Source organism: Lutra lutra, chromosome 1 (genome assembly GCF_902655055.1).
Source record: "Lutra lutra chromosome 1, mLutLut1.2, whole genome shotgun sequence".
NCBI classification, from domain to species: Eukaryota; Metazoa; Chordata; class Mammalia; order Carnivora; family Mustelidae; genus Lutra; species Lutra lutra.
In genome coordinates, this window is record NC_062278.1 from 124,139,681 (window position 1) to 124,152,305 (window position 12,625).

The 12,625-nt window shown below is 38.1% G+C and overlaps 1 protein-coding gene across 5 annotated transcripts in view; it reads left to right on the plus strand.

Moving 5' to 3' along the window:
* The first annotated feature begins 319 nt into the window (after positions 1-319).
* Positions 320-12,625, plus strand: part of GOLGB1 (golgin B1) — a 103,815-nt gene continuing 91,509 nt past the window's right edge. For 3 of the 5 annotated variants that reach the window (XR_007128474.1, XM_047735431.1, XM_047735443.1), the window contains exon 1: positions 322-451. The gene's annotated coding sequence lies outside the window, so the exon portion shown is untranslated. Of the gene's footprint in view, positions 452-12,625 lie in introns of all 5 variants that reach the window. The other 2 variants (XM_047735453.1, XM_047735463.1) reach the window with 1 other exon arrangement.

The window sequence follows — 12,625 nt, forward strand, 5'->3', positions numbered from 1 at the left end:
CACCAGCAATGCAAGTGCACTAGAGCGAGCAGCCCGTCCCCTTTACACAGCTTAACACCTGACCTACCGCAGAAAGCCCGCCCTCCCTGCATTTCCGGTTCTCCCGCAGATCTTCTTCCGGAACACTTGCTCACGTTTGACTCCGCCCCTCCTCCACTGTTTAGAGACCATTGGCTCTTTCTTTGAGGAAGCAGAGAATTTCCTGGCGTTGATTGGTTTCCGTCATTGTTGATGGGTTAGTTACAAACAAGGCGTGCCTGGTCTCCCTGGTAACGCTCCGCCGGTAGCCGGGATTGGTTCATGTCTTAATCCCATCTTCCGTCCCAACTGCGAGTGGTTGAGTCCCTTGACGGGGCGCGGCGGTGGTAGGTGTCGCGGTCGGGATTCCCGAGCTGACGTGGCTTAAATTTGGAAGGGGGCAGCTGGTGCCTCCGGCCGCAGCCTCTTCCAGGTGAGTGAGGGATACTTCCCAACTCTTCCCTTCCTTGAGTCTTTTTAACGGTCACCCCTGTGCAGGGGCTGCTGAAGCGGCCACTCTCGGGTCGCTTCCCTGCCCTTCCTCTTCCTGATTCAGTCCGGGATCCGGCCCTACACACGCCTCCCCTCACCTACCAGGCCTACTTCTAGTTGCTCACAAGCAAACTGGCCCCGTCGAAGGGCTTCGGAGTCTCCCTGCGCCGCCTCGAGGCACCCCTGCGCGGCCTCGAGGCACATATGCGTGGTCTACCCCCGGCCCAGGACGTTTCTTCTCCGGGGGCGACGGAGGGGCTCTCGGGTCAGTCCTGTCCGCTCGGCTTCGTTCCGTGAGCGGCCTGCTTAGGCCGCCCTAGTTACGCAGTAGCTGACGTCGGAGAGAACCTGCCCGGCCCCTGTGTTCAGGCCCTAAACAAACTTCGTGTCGGGAAAGAGAGGCGGGACCCAAAGGAATCAAAGCTCCTGAAGGCGGAGATCACAGATAAACAGTGGAGCTACAACACAAAAAGGGTGCCTGTCAAACGATCCTGGTAATGAATTGCTGGTGAGATTCGGGGAGAGGAATGATCTTGGCGATGCCATCAGCACTAAAATCCCAGGAATCAGAGGCGGGCAGGCAGTTAGAGGAAAGGGAACCCTGAAGAAAGTTCTGGAGGAAAAAGAACTTGATTTGGTGGTGTGCAAGATATTTATCTGCTTAACGAGAGTGCTGTGTTGGGGGAAGGGGAGGGTGAGTCCCTTGACAAATGAGGAATATATTTGTCTGACTTATTTAAAGAGTTCCAGTTGGTCTATGGGGAAAGGACAGTTTAAGTGTGGGACAGAGATATTTAAAGTCACTGCATAAGTACTTTCACTTTCGGCGATTGTTAGAAGCTTTCCGAGCTTTTAAAGGATCTTAAAGTTCTTTGCAAGATGGCAGTGGAATACTCTGTACAGAGAGTCTTGGAGGCCTTTCCAGAAACATAATTAAATTTGTATGGTCAGAATGACTGAATAGTTAAACCCAGTAAATGTTAGGTTGAAAATGGCAGGATTTGGTCATGGAATAGATATAGGAAAAGTTGAAGAGAACTAAAAAGTTGCAAATATTATACACTGATCGTTTCTCAGCTTTTAGTTTTCATCCCTTGACCATGGAGTTAACATCTAATGCTTTCCTCTTCACTGCATTACATTTGTTTAACCATATCCAGTAGTTCACAAACATTTTTATACACCCTATCAATAAAACATTTTTGAGCAAGTATATTCCAAATATATTATATTTAATTATGGATAGCAGTGTGCACAGCACAGTAAACATATACAAAAACATATTTAAAAGGATGGAAAGTAAATTCTTGCCCACTCTCTAGGACACTCCCAACCCAATTTGGGGACCACATAAAGTTGTTTACTTATTTTACAAAAAGGTTGTTTACATATCTAAGGACCTTCAGGCTGGATGGGAGAACCTTTTTTTTTTTTTTTTTTGGACCTCCATTCTTCTGGGATAGAACCTCCTAAAAACCATAAAAACATCTTTTTTTTTTTTAAAAGGTTTTATTTATTTGACAGACAGAGATCACAAGTAGGCAGAGAGGCAGGCAGAAAGATAGAGGAGGAAGCAAGCTCCCCGCTGAGCAGAGAGCCCTATAATGCAGGGCTGGATTCCAGGACCCTGGGATCATGACCTGAGCCGAAGGCAGAGGCTTTAACCCACTGAGCCACCCAGGTGCCCCCATAAAAACCATCTTTAGGTGATAATTTTTTTCCCTTCTGTTTGACTCTTAAAGGCCCCTTCCTTTCCCCCCCTTCACATTAATGGATTAATTAAAGGGATATTGATTTTACTAATTTATAAAAATAATAAATCATTCATAAACTTCTTTTGGTTAAAAAAGGTATAAGGAATAAATCACTTGGAACTTATCTCATCACTGATCATTACATACCAGTCTTTTGTTAGGAACCACTACATAAAAAGAGGCTAGGCTCAATAATACTATATTTTTAATTAAGCCATGTAAAAATCAGCAATATGTATTTTTGGTAAGATGAAATTCAGTAAAAAAAATATAACAACAAAAATCTCTTTCTTCTCTAGCTACTGACCTTTTTTCCTGTTCTCCTCTTTGCTGAAGTAAAGCGCTATAGATAATTTCTTGTTTCTTCTTAAGAAACTTTCTGATCATACTCAAGCACGTATATCCTCCTCCTCTTTCTCTCCCACAAGTGGGATCATGATACACATACTGTTCTCCACCTTTCTTTTGCCACTTAATAACTATATTTTTCTCTATCCATAAGTATTAAACTACCTCATTCTTTTTTAAATATAATCCCTTTTATTTACTTTTTAAAAAAAGATTTTATTTATTTATTTGTCAGGGAGAGAGAGAGAGAGAGAGAGAAAGAGAGCACGTGCACAAGCTGGGGGAGTAGCAGGCAGAGGGAGAACCAGACGGGAATGCAAGGCTCAATCCTGGGACCCTGGGATCGTGACTTAAGCCGAAGGCAGGCACTTATTAACCAACTGAGCCACCCAGACATCCCTAACATACCTCATTCTTTTAAAAGGCTGTGCAGCATTCCCTGTAGAAATATCGAAATGTATTTAGCGTGTCCCCTATTGATGGACATCAGGTTGTATTCAGTATTAGACATCACAAACGTGTACGTATATCCTTGTGCCCTTGTGTGAACATATCTGTGTTATAAACGTGGGATTCTTTGGGCCATGCCACTCTGAATCATTTTATTTTAGTTTATGTACTGCTCAAAAAAGAGTGCTTGTAGAAGTGTAAGTATTTGTAAGTATATGAGTGCTCTCATAGCCCCAGCTCTTTTTCCATCCCCAGTGAAGAATGTTGGGTGATGAGGTTACTGAGAAAATAGATTATCTTTTGTTTATCTCCTCCAACCAAGAAGCTTTATGGAGCTTTGTGACTAGTCAAATTAATCTCCTTTATGTTGTAGTTTACTCAGCTTAAAACTGGAGATATTGATAGTACATCCTTGTTGGGTTTGTTTTAATAATAAAAAAAGTAATGAGATTAAGTTTTATATGTAAAGCTATTGAAACAGTACTTAGTGCATAGTGCTGTGTATATAAATTATTAACCACCATTTACTTCTAAATTTATTAATGAATAAATATTAGCTTTTCATTTTGTAATTGTAAAATTATGTCTTAATATTGGATATGCTTTTCCCCTGCTATCTAGCATCATATCCTCTTAGATCCTCAAACTGATTGAGGATTATATTGAGAATTAAGGAAAACTACTGAGGTTTAACCAAGTACGCATTAAATAAATTAGAGGAGTGGCTTGGAGATATCACCGTTTTCTGTGTTGTTTCTTTGGGAAAACATGATTTAAATTCCAAAGCAAACAGATGAGCTCCCAGTCATGCACTGTCTTCAGTTATTGTCTTTATTTTCCAATGCCTTTGTACTAAGTTCTCTGTGCTTAGAGGCATGCCTTATATTTCTTTTCAAATTTTTGTGGCTCCTGGCATTATGCTCCATGCCAAGTGGGTATTTTGAGAATAATTATATATAGCAAGAAGTGAAGACTGTGAGAAAATAATACTTATTAAATTCCAGGTGCCACCTCAACATACAAGTGCTGAGATCCTGTGGCAGCATTTGTGGAAGGTGTGGCCAGCAATGACTTTGAAAGATTGTTTTATTTGCCTAAGTGTTCTATTGGAGGTTGGCCATTGCCTGAAGCCCTTTATTTTTTCTTTTCCCAAGTTGGTACTCATGATTCTGGTGCTTTGTAAAACAGTAGCAAGAGCATTTTTTGTCCAACGGTCACATATATTCCTTACATAAATTTCTTACTGTGAACATGAGTATTTTTCCCTTTACTAATTTTTATATATGCTTTTGTTCATATCTGCCCTTTAGTGAGCCTAAAAAGAGGGGGAGATCCATCGTCCTTCATTTCGCTTAAGCATGCCTAATTAGTGTCTCTTTTGCCCTCAAGTTCTCTACCTTTGAACAACCTAAAGCACTTAACTGTGCTTGAGATGCTTTTCCCAATTACATTTCCGTATTATTCCTTTTATGTCAACAGCTATATAAATAACTCTTGAATCATAGAGTCATAATACTGTTCATTAGAGTGCTTCTTGTCAATCTTCTTCATTTGAAGATAAGGAAACTATAAAATAACTTAGCCAGCAGAGTATAGCCTCTTTTTTTTTTTGGAGCCAGAACTGAAAACTCAGTTCTTGGCTCCTGATTTGGTGCTTTTTCCACTATACTACCTACCTTCTCCTGGACCTCTTGCATTACTGAATCAATCTATGAGAAACTCCTTTTACTTTGACCCGAAATGGTACATCTTAATAGTGATCTTACCTCAGATATACATGGTTTTAAACTGTTATGTGAGAAAAGTAACCCACTTTTTCATTTGAAGAGCTTTTTATCTTATTCAGTAATGCTTATTTAGCAGACAGATTTTGAAATGTATTTCTCTTGTCAGTTTTCCTTATCTTAAAATGGCAATGATGATAATACTGATCTTATATATTTTGTGAGCATTATAGAGAAATGTATGTAAAGTGGTACATATTGTTCATAATTGTTACCATTACTATTATTGTTGTCCTATGTTCATCTGTATATGTCCATGTGCAGTAATTTTTGATAGGATGCTGGTGAAGACACACTCTCCTAGGGAGGATGAATGAGAATCTCACACATGGTAGTGGTGGATACCAGTGGTGCAGGGGAGAGGAAGATGGAGTTTTAGTTTGAGAAAACGTTCAGGATTTTAATTGTGTGTTTGGAAAATGAAAAAAAAAATACTTTCCCAATTGAAATTACATAACCATAACAATGTTCTGGGCTAATGGTGAGATATGAAAGTTTTTATTTAGGTCATACCACCTTGGATGTGTACATATGTGTATATGTTTCACATTTCTCTAAAGGGCCTATGGTTTTAAAATGGTTGCAGACATTGTCACAATGTCTGAAATTTCAGTAATTTTCTATTTAGCTCTAAAGGTAGTAGCAATAGCAGTAAGATCCAGACTTCTGAGAGCAGAAAGTGTGGGTGCAAATAGCAGGGCTATGGTAGAGGAGAGATGGAGGTTGGTTGGAGAATTTGAAGTGAAAATTATGGAAAATGGCCTGTGATTAAGGTATTTATAGGTCATGGTATGTGTCCAGTCCAGGTGTTAAGTCCAGTAACTCGCTTATGGACAGCTCTAGCTATTAATTGATTTTTTTCAAAGATCTTTTTATTGTAAAACAAAACTCAAGTACAAAAAGCACACTAAAAAGTATATAGTTTGATGAATTATTAGGAAGTAGGCATTCTTGTCATAACTCTGAGGTCAAGAAATCTAACTTTGTTAGTCATCCAAGAAACTCCTTCATGTTCTCCTTCTTTTCATAGAAATCATTTCCTTGTGGTTTCTCTCTAGTTTTATCATCAAATGTGAATCTTGTCTCCTCCTCCCCCCACCCTTTTAACTTGTTATGTATTAAGTCTTTTCCCTACAATTTCTGTTGAAGAACTTGGATTTTTTTAACCTATGGAGTTTCCCACACTTTGAGAATTTCACTTTCATGGGGCAATTCAGCATATTCCTATGTCCTTTGCATTTCTTGCAAATTAGCAGCTGGATCCAGAGGCTTCTCCAGACTGAGGTTTGATCTCTATCAAAACTATAGGTTGTGGTATAGTCTTTTATCAGAAGGTTCAAAATATTTTGTTGTTATTATTATTTGTTGATGCTTAATGTCTACATCCATGGATTCAAAAGGAGATGCAAAATAATAGACTAAATATTCCAGTTCTACCATTTTGTTTTCATTTATTAGCTGGAATAATTTTATATGGAGATGGATCCTCTTATCTATATTTGGTTCCTGAATGGTAAAGTTCAAATAGAAAAGACCAGATAAATCCTTGACTTGGCTACTTTTCAAGATACTTAGTTTAGATGGTGACTAGTTTAATTATTATGAACTTGTCCAATTAAATATTTTTCATGGGTTTCAATATATTGCAATTCCTACTCTTCTTAGAAACTCATTTGGGGTGCCTGGGTGGCTCAGTGGGTTAAAGCCTCTGCCTTCAGCTCAGGTCATGATCCCAGGGTCCTGGGATCGAGCCCCACATCCGGCTCTCTGCTCAGCAGGGAGCCTGCGTTCTCCTCTCTCTCTGCCTGCTTCTCTGTGATCTCCGTCTGTCAAATAAATAAATAAAATCTTAAAAAAAAAACAACTCATTTATTCCTTTGGCCTGTGAGAACCAACCCAGTTTGGTGCCCAGGTCTCTTGACATGACTCCAGTTAATTTTTTTTTTTAAATTAAAAAAAAACTTTTTATTTATTTATTTTTTTTATTAACATATAATGTATTATTAGCCCCAAGGGTACAGGTCTGTGAATCGCCAGGTTTACACACTTCACAGCACTCACCACAGCACATACCTTCCCCAATGTAAATAACCCCACCACCCTCTCCCTACCTGCACCCGCCCCTTAGTTTGTGTTGTGAGATTGAGTCTCTTATGGTTTGTCTCTCTCCCGATCCCATCTGACTCTAGTTAATTTTTGATAGCTTCCTTGCTATTTTGTATCACAAGATGTTTCAGGCTCATCTTGTACATTTCCTACTGCAGAACTGGTAGCTATTTCTCTAAGAAGCTCTGCTATTTAAGAAAAAAGAAAATTTAATGGGAAATAGCATTGCAAGATGCCAATGTGGCACTAGAGATGTTCATTGCTTCTCAGTTTGTCCTTATTTTTAAGGCTTTTCAGTGGACAGAGCTAGGAAAATAGAAGTACTAAAGTAAAAATACCTTGTAAGTTCATACTGATACTTTCAATCCAAATTCAAGATCAGTTTTTATCTTGAGGTTTTTAATTTCTTCTGTTTTATACCTGTATTTCCTTTTTTTTTTTTTTTTTAGGATTTTATTTATTTATTTGACAGTGAGAGAGGGAACACAAGTAGGGGGAGTGGGAGAAGGAGAAGCAGGCTTCCTACTGAGCAAGGAACCTGATGTGGGGCTTGATCCTAGGACCCTGGCATCATGACCTGAGCCAAAGGCAGACGCTTAACGACTGAGCCACCCAGGCGCCCCGACCTGTATTTCCTTTTTTCGTACTGAAAATCTGATAGAATTACTATGCCTGTTAATTGTTCATTTACTTCAATTCCACATGACACATACACAGTTGTCAAGGAATAACTGTACTGATACACCACCACTAATTTTGGTTATTGCAAACAGTTCTAAAAGGTTTTTTTTTTTTTCTTTTTGGATATGTTATTCACATTCCTCCCAGTTTTTCTTTACAGTAGCCATATGTATTGTCAGAGCATATAATCATTAAATATTATGTTCTCTGCATCCCAGTCTTAGTCCTACAAGTAACTGTATATTTAGTGCTTACCACCAGTCTTTATGATGATGATTCTTTTTTTTTTTTTTAAGTTATTTATTTGGAAGAGATAGAGAACATGAGAGTGAGAGAGCATGAAGAGAACGAGAGGGTGAGGGAGAAGCAGACTTTCCACTAAGAAGGGAGCCCGGTGCAGGGCTGTATCCCAGGAACCTGGAATCGTGACCTGACCCAAAAGCTGATGCTTAACTGACTGAGCCACCCAGGGACCCCATAATGATGTTTCTTTAGTCATTTTGGTTGTCTCAAGCCTTCTCTTTAATAGATGCCTTAGGAAAATCTCATGGGAAATTTTATCATGAATTTTCTTGCTTGCTTTTAACATTCTCTCTGCGTTTTTTTTATATCTGAAGGTCATTTTTGCTGAAAATAAAATCCTTGGCTCACATTTTCTTTCCTTGAATATCTCAAATCTGTAACTCCAGTTTTTTTCTGGCAAACACATTGCTGTTGAAAAGTCTGAGGGTGGTCTTCTTTTCTTTTCAAAAAATTTTACACATGATCTTTTGGCCTGAATCACAAAGGATTATTATTTTTTTTTTTAAGATTTTATTTATTTATTTGACAGAGAGATCACAAGCAGGCAGAGAGGCAGGCAGAGAGAGAGGAGGAAGCAGGCTCCCTGCTGAGCAGAGAGCCCGATGCGGGGCTCGATCCCAGGACTCCGAGATCATGACCTGAGCCGAAGGCAGCGGCTTAACCCACTGAGCCACCCAGGCGCCCCACAAAGGATTATTTTTAAGTCCATTAATTTTACTGGAATGTCTTGTTGATCTTTCTGGGTTGTTACTCTCTGCTACATGGTGGGCTTTTTCAATATGTAGCTTCAGACTTTAGGAATTAAAAATTTCAGGTAAGTATTTTTTAGTTTTGGTTTTTTTTTTTTTTTTTTTTTGGTGTGTGTTTTTTCTGTAACTTTGTTTTTCTTCTTCAGGGAATTTGACTCATCAATCTTTACCACTTTCTCCTGATTCTTTTTTTATGACCTAACTTTAAAAATTTTTTAAAAAATAAATTCTTAGGAATAATTTTAGGTTTACTATAGAAAATATGCAAAGATAGTTTAGAGTTCAGTATGCTTCTGACCCAGTATTCCCTAATGTTAACATGTTACATTAGCAAAGTGCATTTGTCAAAACTAAGAAACAAGGATTGAATCATAGCTAAACTCCATATTTTCTCCAAATTTCATTAGTTTCTCCATTAACTATTCCAGGATCAAATTATAGGGCATCACATTGTGTGTAGTACATTTCTTTTTCTTTCTCTTTCCTTTTAAAAATTGAGACGATCATAGAATCATATGCAGTTGTAATAAAATAAAAGAGATCCCTTGTACAGTTTGTTTTGTTTCCCTTAATGGTTAAAATTTTAGAAAATTGTTGAATAATATCACAGTGAGGATACCAACATTAGTACATACCCTGTTTTATTTGTATACTTGTCTCTGCATGTTTGTGTGTGTATAAGTTCTGTACAATTTTATTACTTGTGTAGGTTCATGTGTCCACCACCACAGTTAAGATATTGATCTGTTCCAACACCACAAAGACCCCTTGTGTTGCTTTTTTATAACTTTAGCCACCTTCTTCTACCCTCCTACCTCCAACCCCTCCCTAAGTACTGGCAACCACTAATCTGTCTTCCATTTCTAAAATTCTGTGATTCCAAAAATATTATATAGGAATAGGACTATATAATATGTAACTTTTGGAAAATTGGCTCTCTTTTTAAAATTCAACATAATTGGAGACATAGCTAAATTAGTGGATGTATCAGTAGTTTGTTCCTTTTTATTACTGTGTAGTATTCTTTGCTATGTATGTTTAATCATTTTCTTGTTGAAGGACTTCTTTGCTGATTACAATTTTTGGGTTTTTAAAACCGAAGCTGTTATGGGCACTAATGTATAGGTTATTGTGTGAATTCTCTGAGATAAAATTGCTGGGTGATAAGGTAGTTGCATGTTTAGCTTATAGGTAATTTCTTTTTTATTTGTAAAATTATTTTTTTTTAACTTTTTTTTTTAAAGATTTTTAATTTTTTTATTTGACAGAGAGAGATCACAAGTAGGCAGAGAGGCTGGCAGAGAGAGAGAGAGGGAAGCAGGCTCCCCGCTGAGCAGAGAGCCCGATGCGGGGCTTGATCCCAGGACCCCGGGATCATGATCTGAGCTGAAGGCAGCAGCTTAACCCACTGAGCCACCCAGGCGCCCCTGTAAAATTATTCTTTATCTTAACTTTCTATTTTTCTTCTTTTTAATTTTTTTAAAAAAATTTATTTGACAGAGAGACACAGTGAGAGAGGGAACACAAGCAGGGAGAGTGGGAGAGGGAGAAGCAGGCTTCTCGCTGAGCAGGGAGCCCAATGTGGGGCTTGATCCCAGGACCCCGGGATCATGACCTGAGCCAAAGGCAGATGCTTAATGACTGAGCCACCAAGGTGCCCCACTTTCTATTTTTCTTAAGGCATGATTTATTATGATTATTCATTTTACTTAAAAAAATTTTTTTTAGTTTCATCTTCATTGCCAAAATTATTTTTTAAACTTTCAGTTACTTCTTGAGTTTCCTCTTCATTTCTGGGTTTTTCTGTTTTATTTCAAACCAAAGAAAACATGCATGTGTTCAGCAAAGTTTGCAAGTAAATTTGATACATATCTATCATATACCTACTGTTTATGCTCTGCTGCACTGTTAGATGTTGTATAAAATTTATAGTTAGCTATTTTTGTTAAGATTGTTTCAATATTGGAAGTAGATATTGTCATTGTTATTTTTGAGCTTTATTGAGGTATAATTGACAAAAATGTATATATTTAAGATGTACAATGTAATGTTTCTCTATACATATACATTGTTAAATGATTACCTCAAGCTAATTAAAAAATGGAAAATACCCATCACCTCACATAATTGCCCTTTTGTGTGTGTGGTGAGAACATTTAAGATGTACTCTCTCAGCAAATTTCAGGTATCCAATGCAGTGTTATTAACTGTAGTCACTGTGCTATACAGCAGATCCCCAGAATTTGTTCTTCCTGTGTAAGTGAAAGTTTGTATACTTTGACAAACATCTTTTTATTTCCCTCACCCACTTTTCCCTGGCAGCCATCATTTTACTGTCTGCTTCTACAAATTTGACTTTTTTAGATTCTAGCATAAGTGAGATCGTGCAGTATTTGTCTTTCTGTATTGGCATTTATTTCACTTAGCATAATGTCCTCCAGGTTCATCCATGTTCTCATAAATGACAGGATTTCATTGTTTTTTTAGGGCTGAGTGAGATTCCATTGTGTATATGCAACATATTTTCTTCATTTGTTCATCTATCAATGGACACTTAGGTAATTCTATATTTTAGCTATTGTAAGTAATGCTGCAATGAACATGAAATTGCAGATATCTCTTTAAGATACTGCTTTCTTTTCCTTTGGATATATATCCAGAAGTAGGATTGCTGGATCATATGGTAGTTCTATGTTTAATTTTTTGAGGAACCTCCAGACTGTTTTCTATAATAGCTGTATCAATTTATATTCCCACCAACAGTATACAAGGCTTCTTTTTTTTTCTCCACACCCTGGCCAATGCTTGTTATCTGTTGTCTTTTTGATAATAGCCATTCTAACAGGTGTGATGTGATATTGTAGTTTTTTTTGTTTTGTTTTGTTTTTTTTTAAAGATTTTATTTATTTATTTGACAGAGAGAAATCACAAGTAAGCAGAGAGGCAGGCAGAGAGAGAGAGGAGGAAGCAGGCTCCCAGCTGAGCAGAAAGCCCGATGCGGGGCTCGAACCCACGACCTGGGATCATGACCTGAGCCGAAGGCAGCGGTTTAACCCACTGAGCCACCCAGGCGCCCCGTGATATTGTAGTTTTGATTTATATTTCCCTGATGATTTTTGGTGTCGAGCATTTTTTCACGTATTATTTTGGCCATTTATATGTCTTCTTTGGAGAAATGTCTGTCCAGTTCCTTTGCCCATTTTAAAATAAGGTTGTTTTCTTGCTATTGAGTTGTTTGAGTTTCTTGTGTATTTTGGATATTAATCCTTTATCAGATGTTTGCAAATATTTTCTCCCATTCTGTAGGTTGCCTCTTTATTCTGTTGTTTCCTTTGCTGTGCAGCTTTTTAGTTTGATACAATCTCATTTGTCTTTTTTTGCTTTTGTTTGTACTTTTTGGGTTATATCCAAGAAATTATGTCAAGAAGCTTCCCCCCGGGGCACCTGGGTGGCTCAGTGGGTTAAGCTGCTGCCTTCGGCTCAGGTCGTGATCCCAGGTCCTGGGTTCGAGCCCCACATCGGGCTTTCTGCTCAGCAGGGAGCCTGCTTCCTCCTCTCTCTCTGCCTGCCTCTCTGCTTACTTGTGATTTCTCTCTGTCAAATAAATAAAAATCTTTAAAAAAAAAAAAAAAGCTTCCCCCCATGCTTTCTTCTACTAGTTTTATAATTTCAGATCTTGCGTTTAAGTCTTTAATACAGTTTGAGTTGATTTTTTTATGTGGTGTGAGATAAGGGTCCAGTTTTGTTCTTCTGCATGTGGATATCAGTTTTGTCAGCACTGTTTATTAAAGGGACTGTCCTTTCCCCATTGTGTGTTCTTGGCACCTTTTTTTGAAGATCAATTGGCTATAAATATATGGATTTATTTCTGAGCTCTTTATACTGTTCCATTAGTCTGTATGACTGTTTTATGCAAATATCTTAATGTTTTGATTACCAT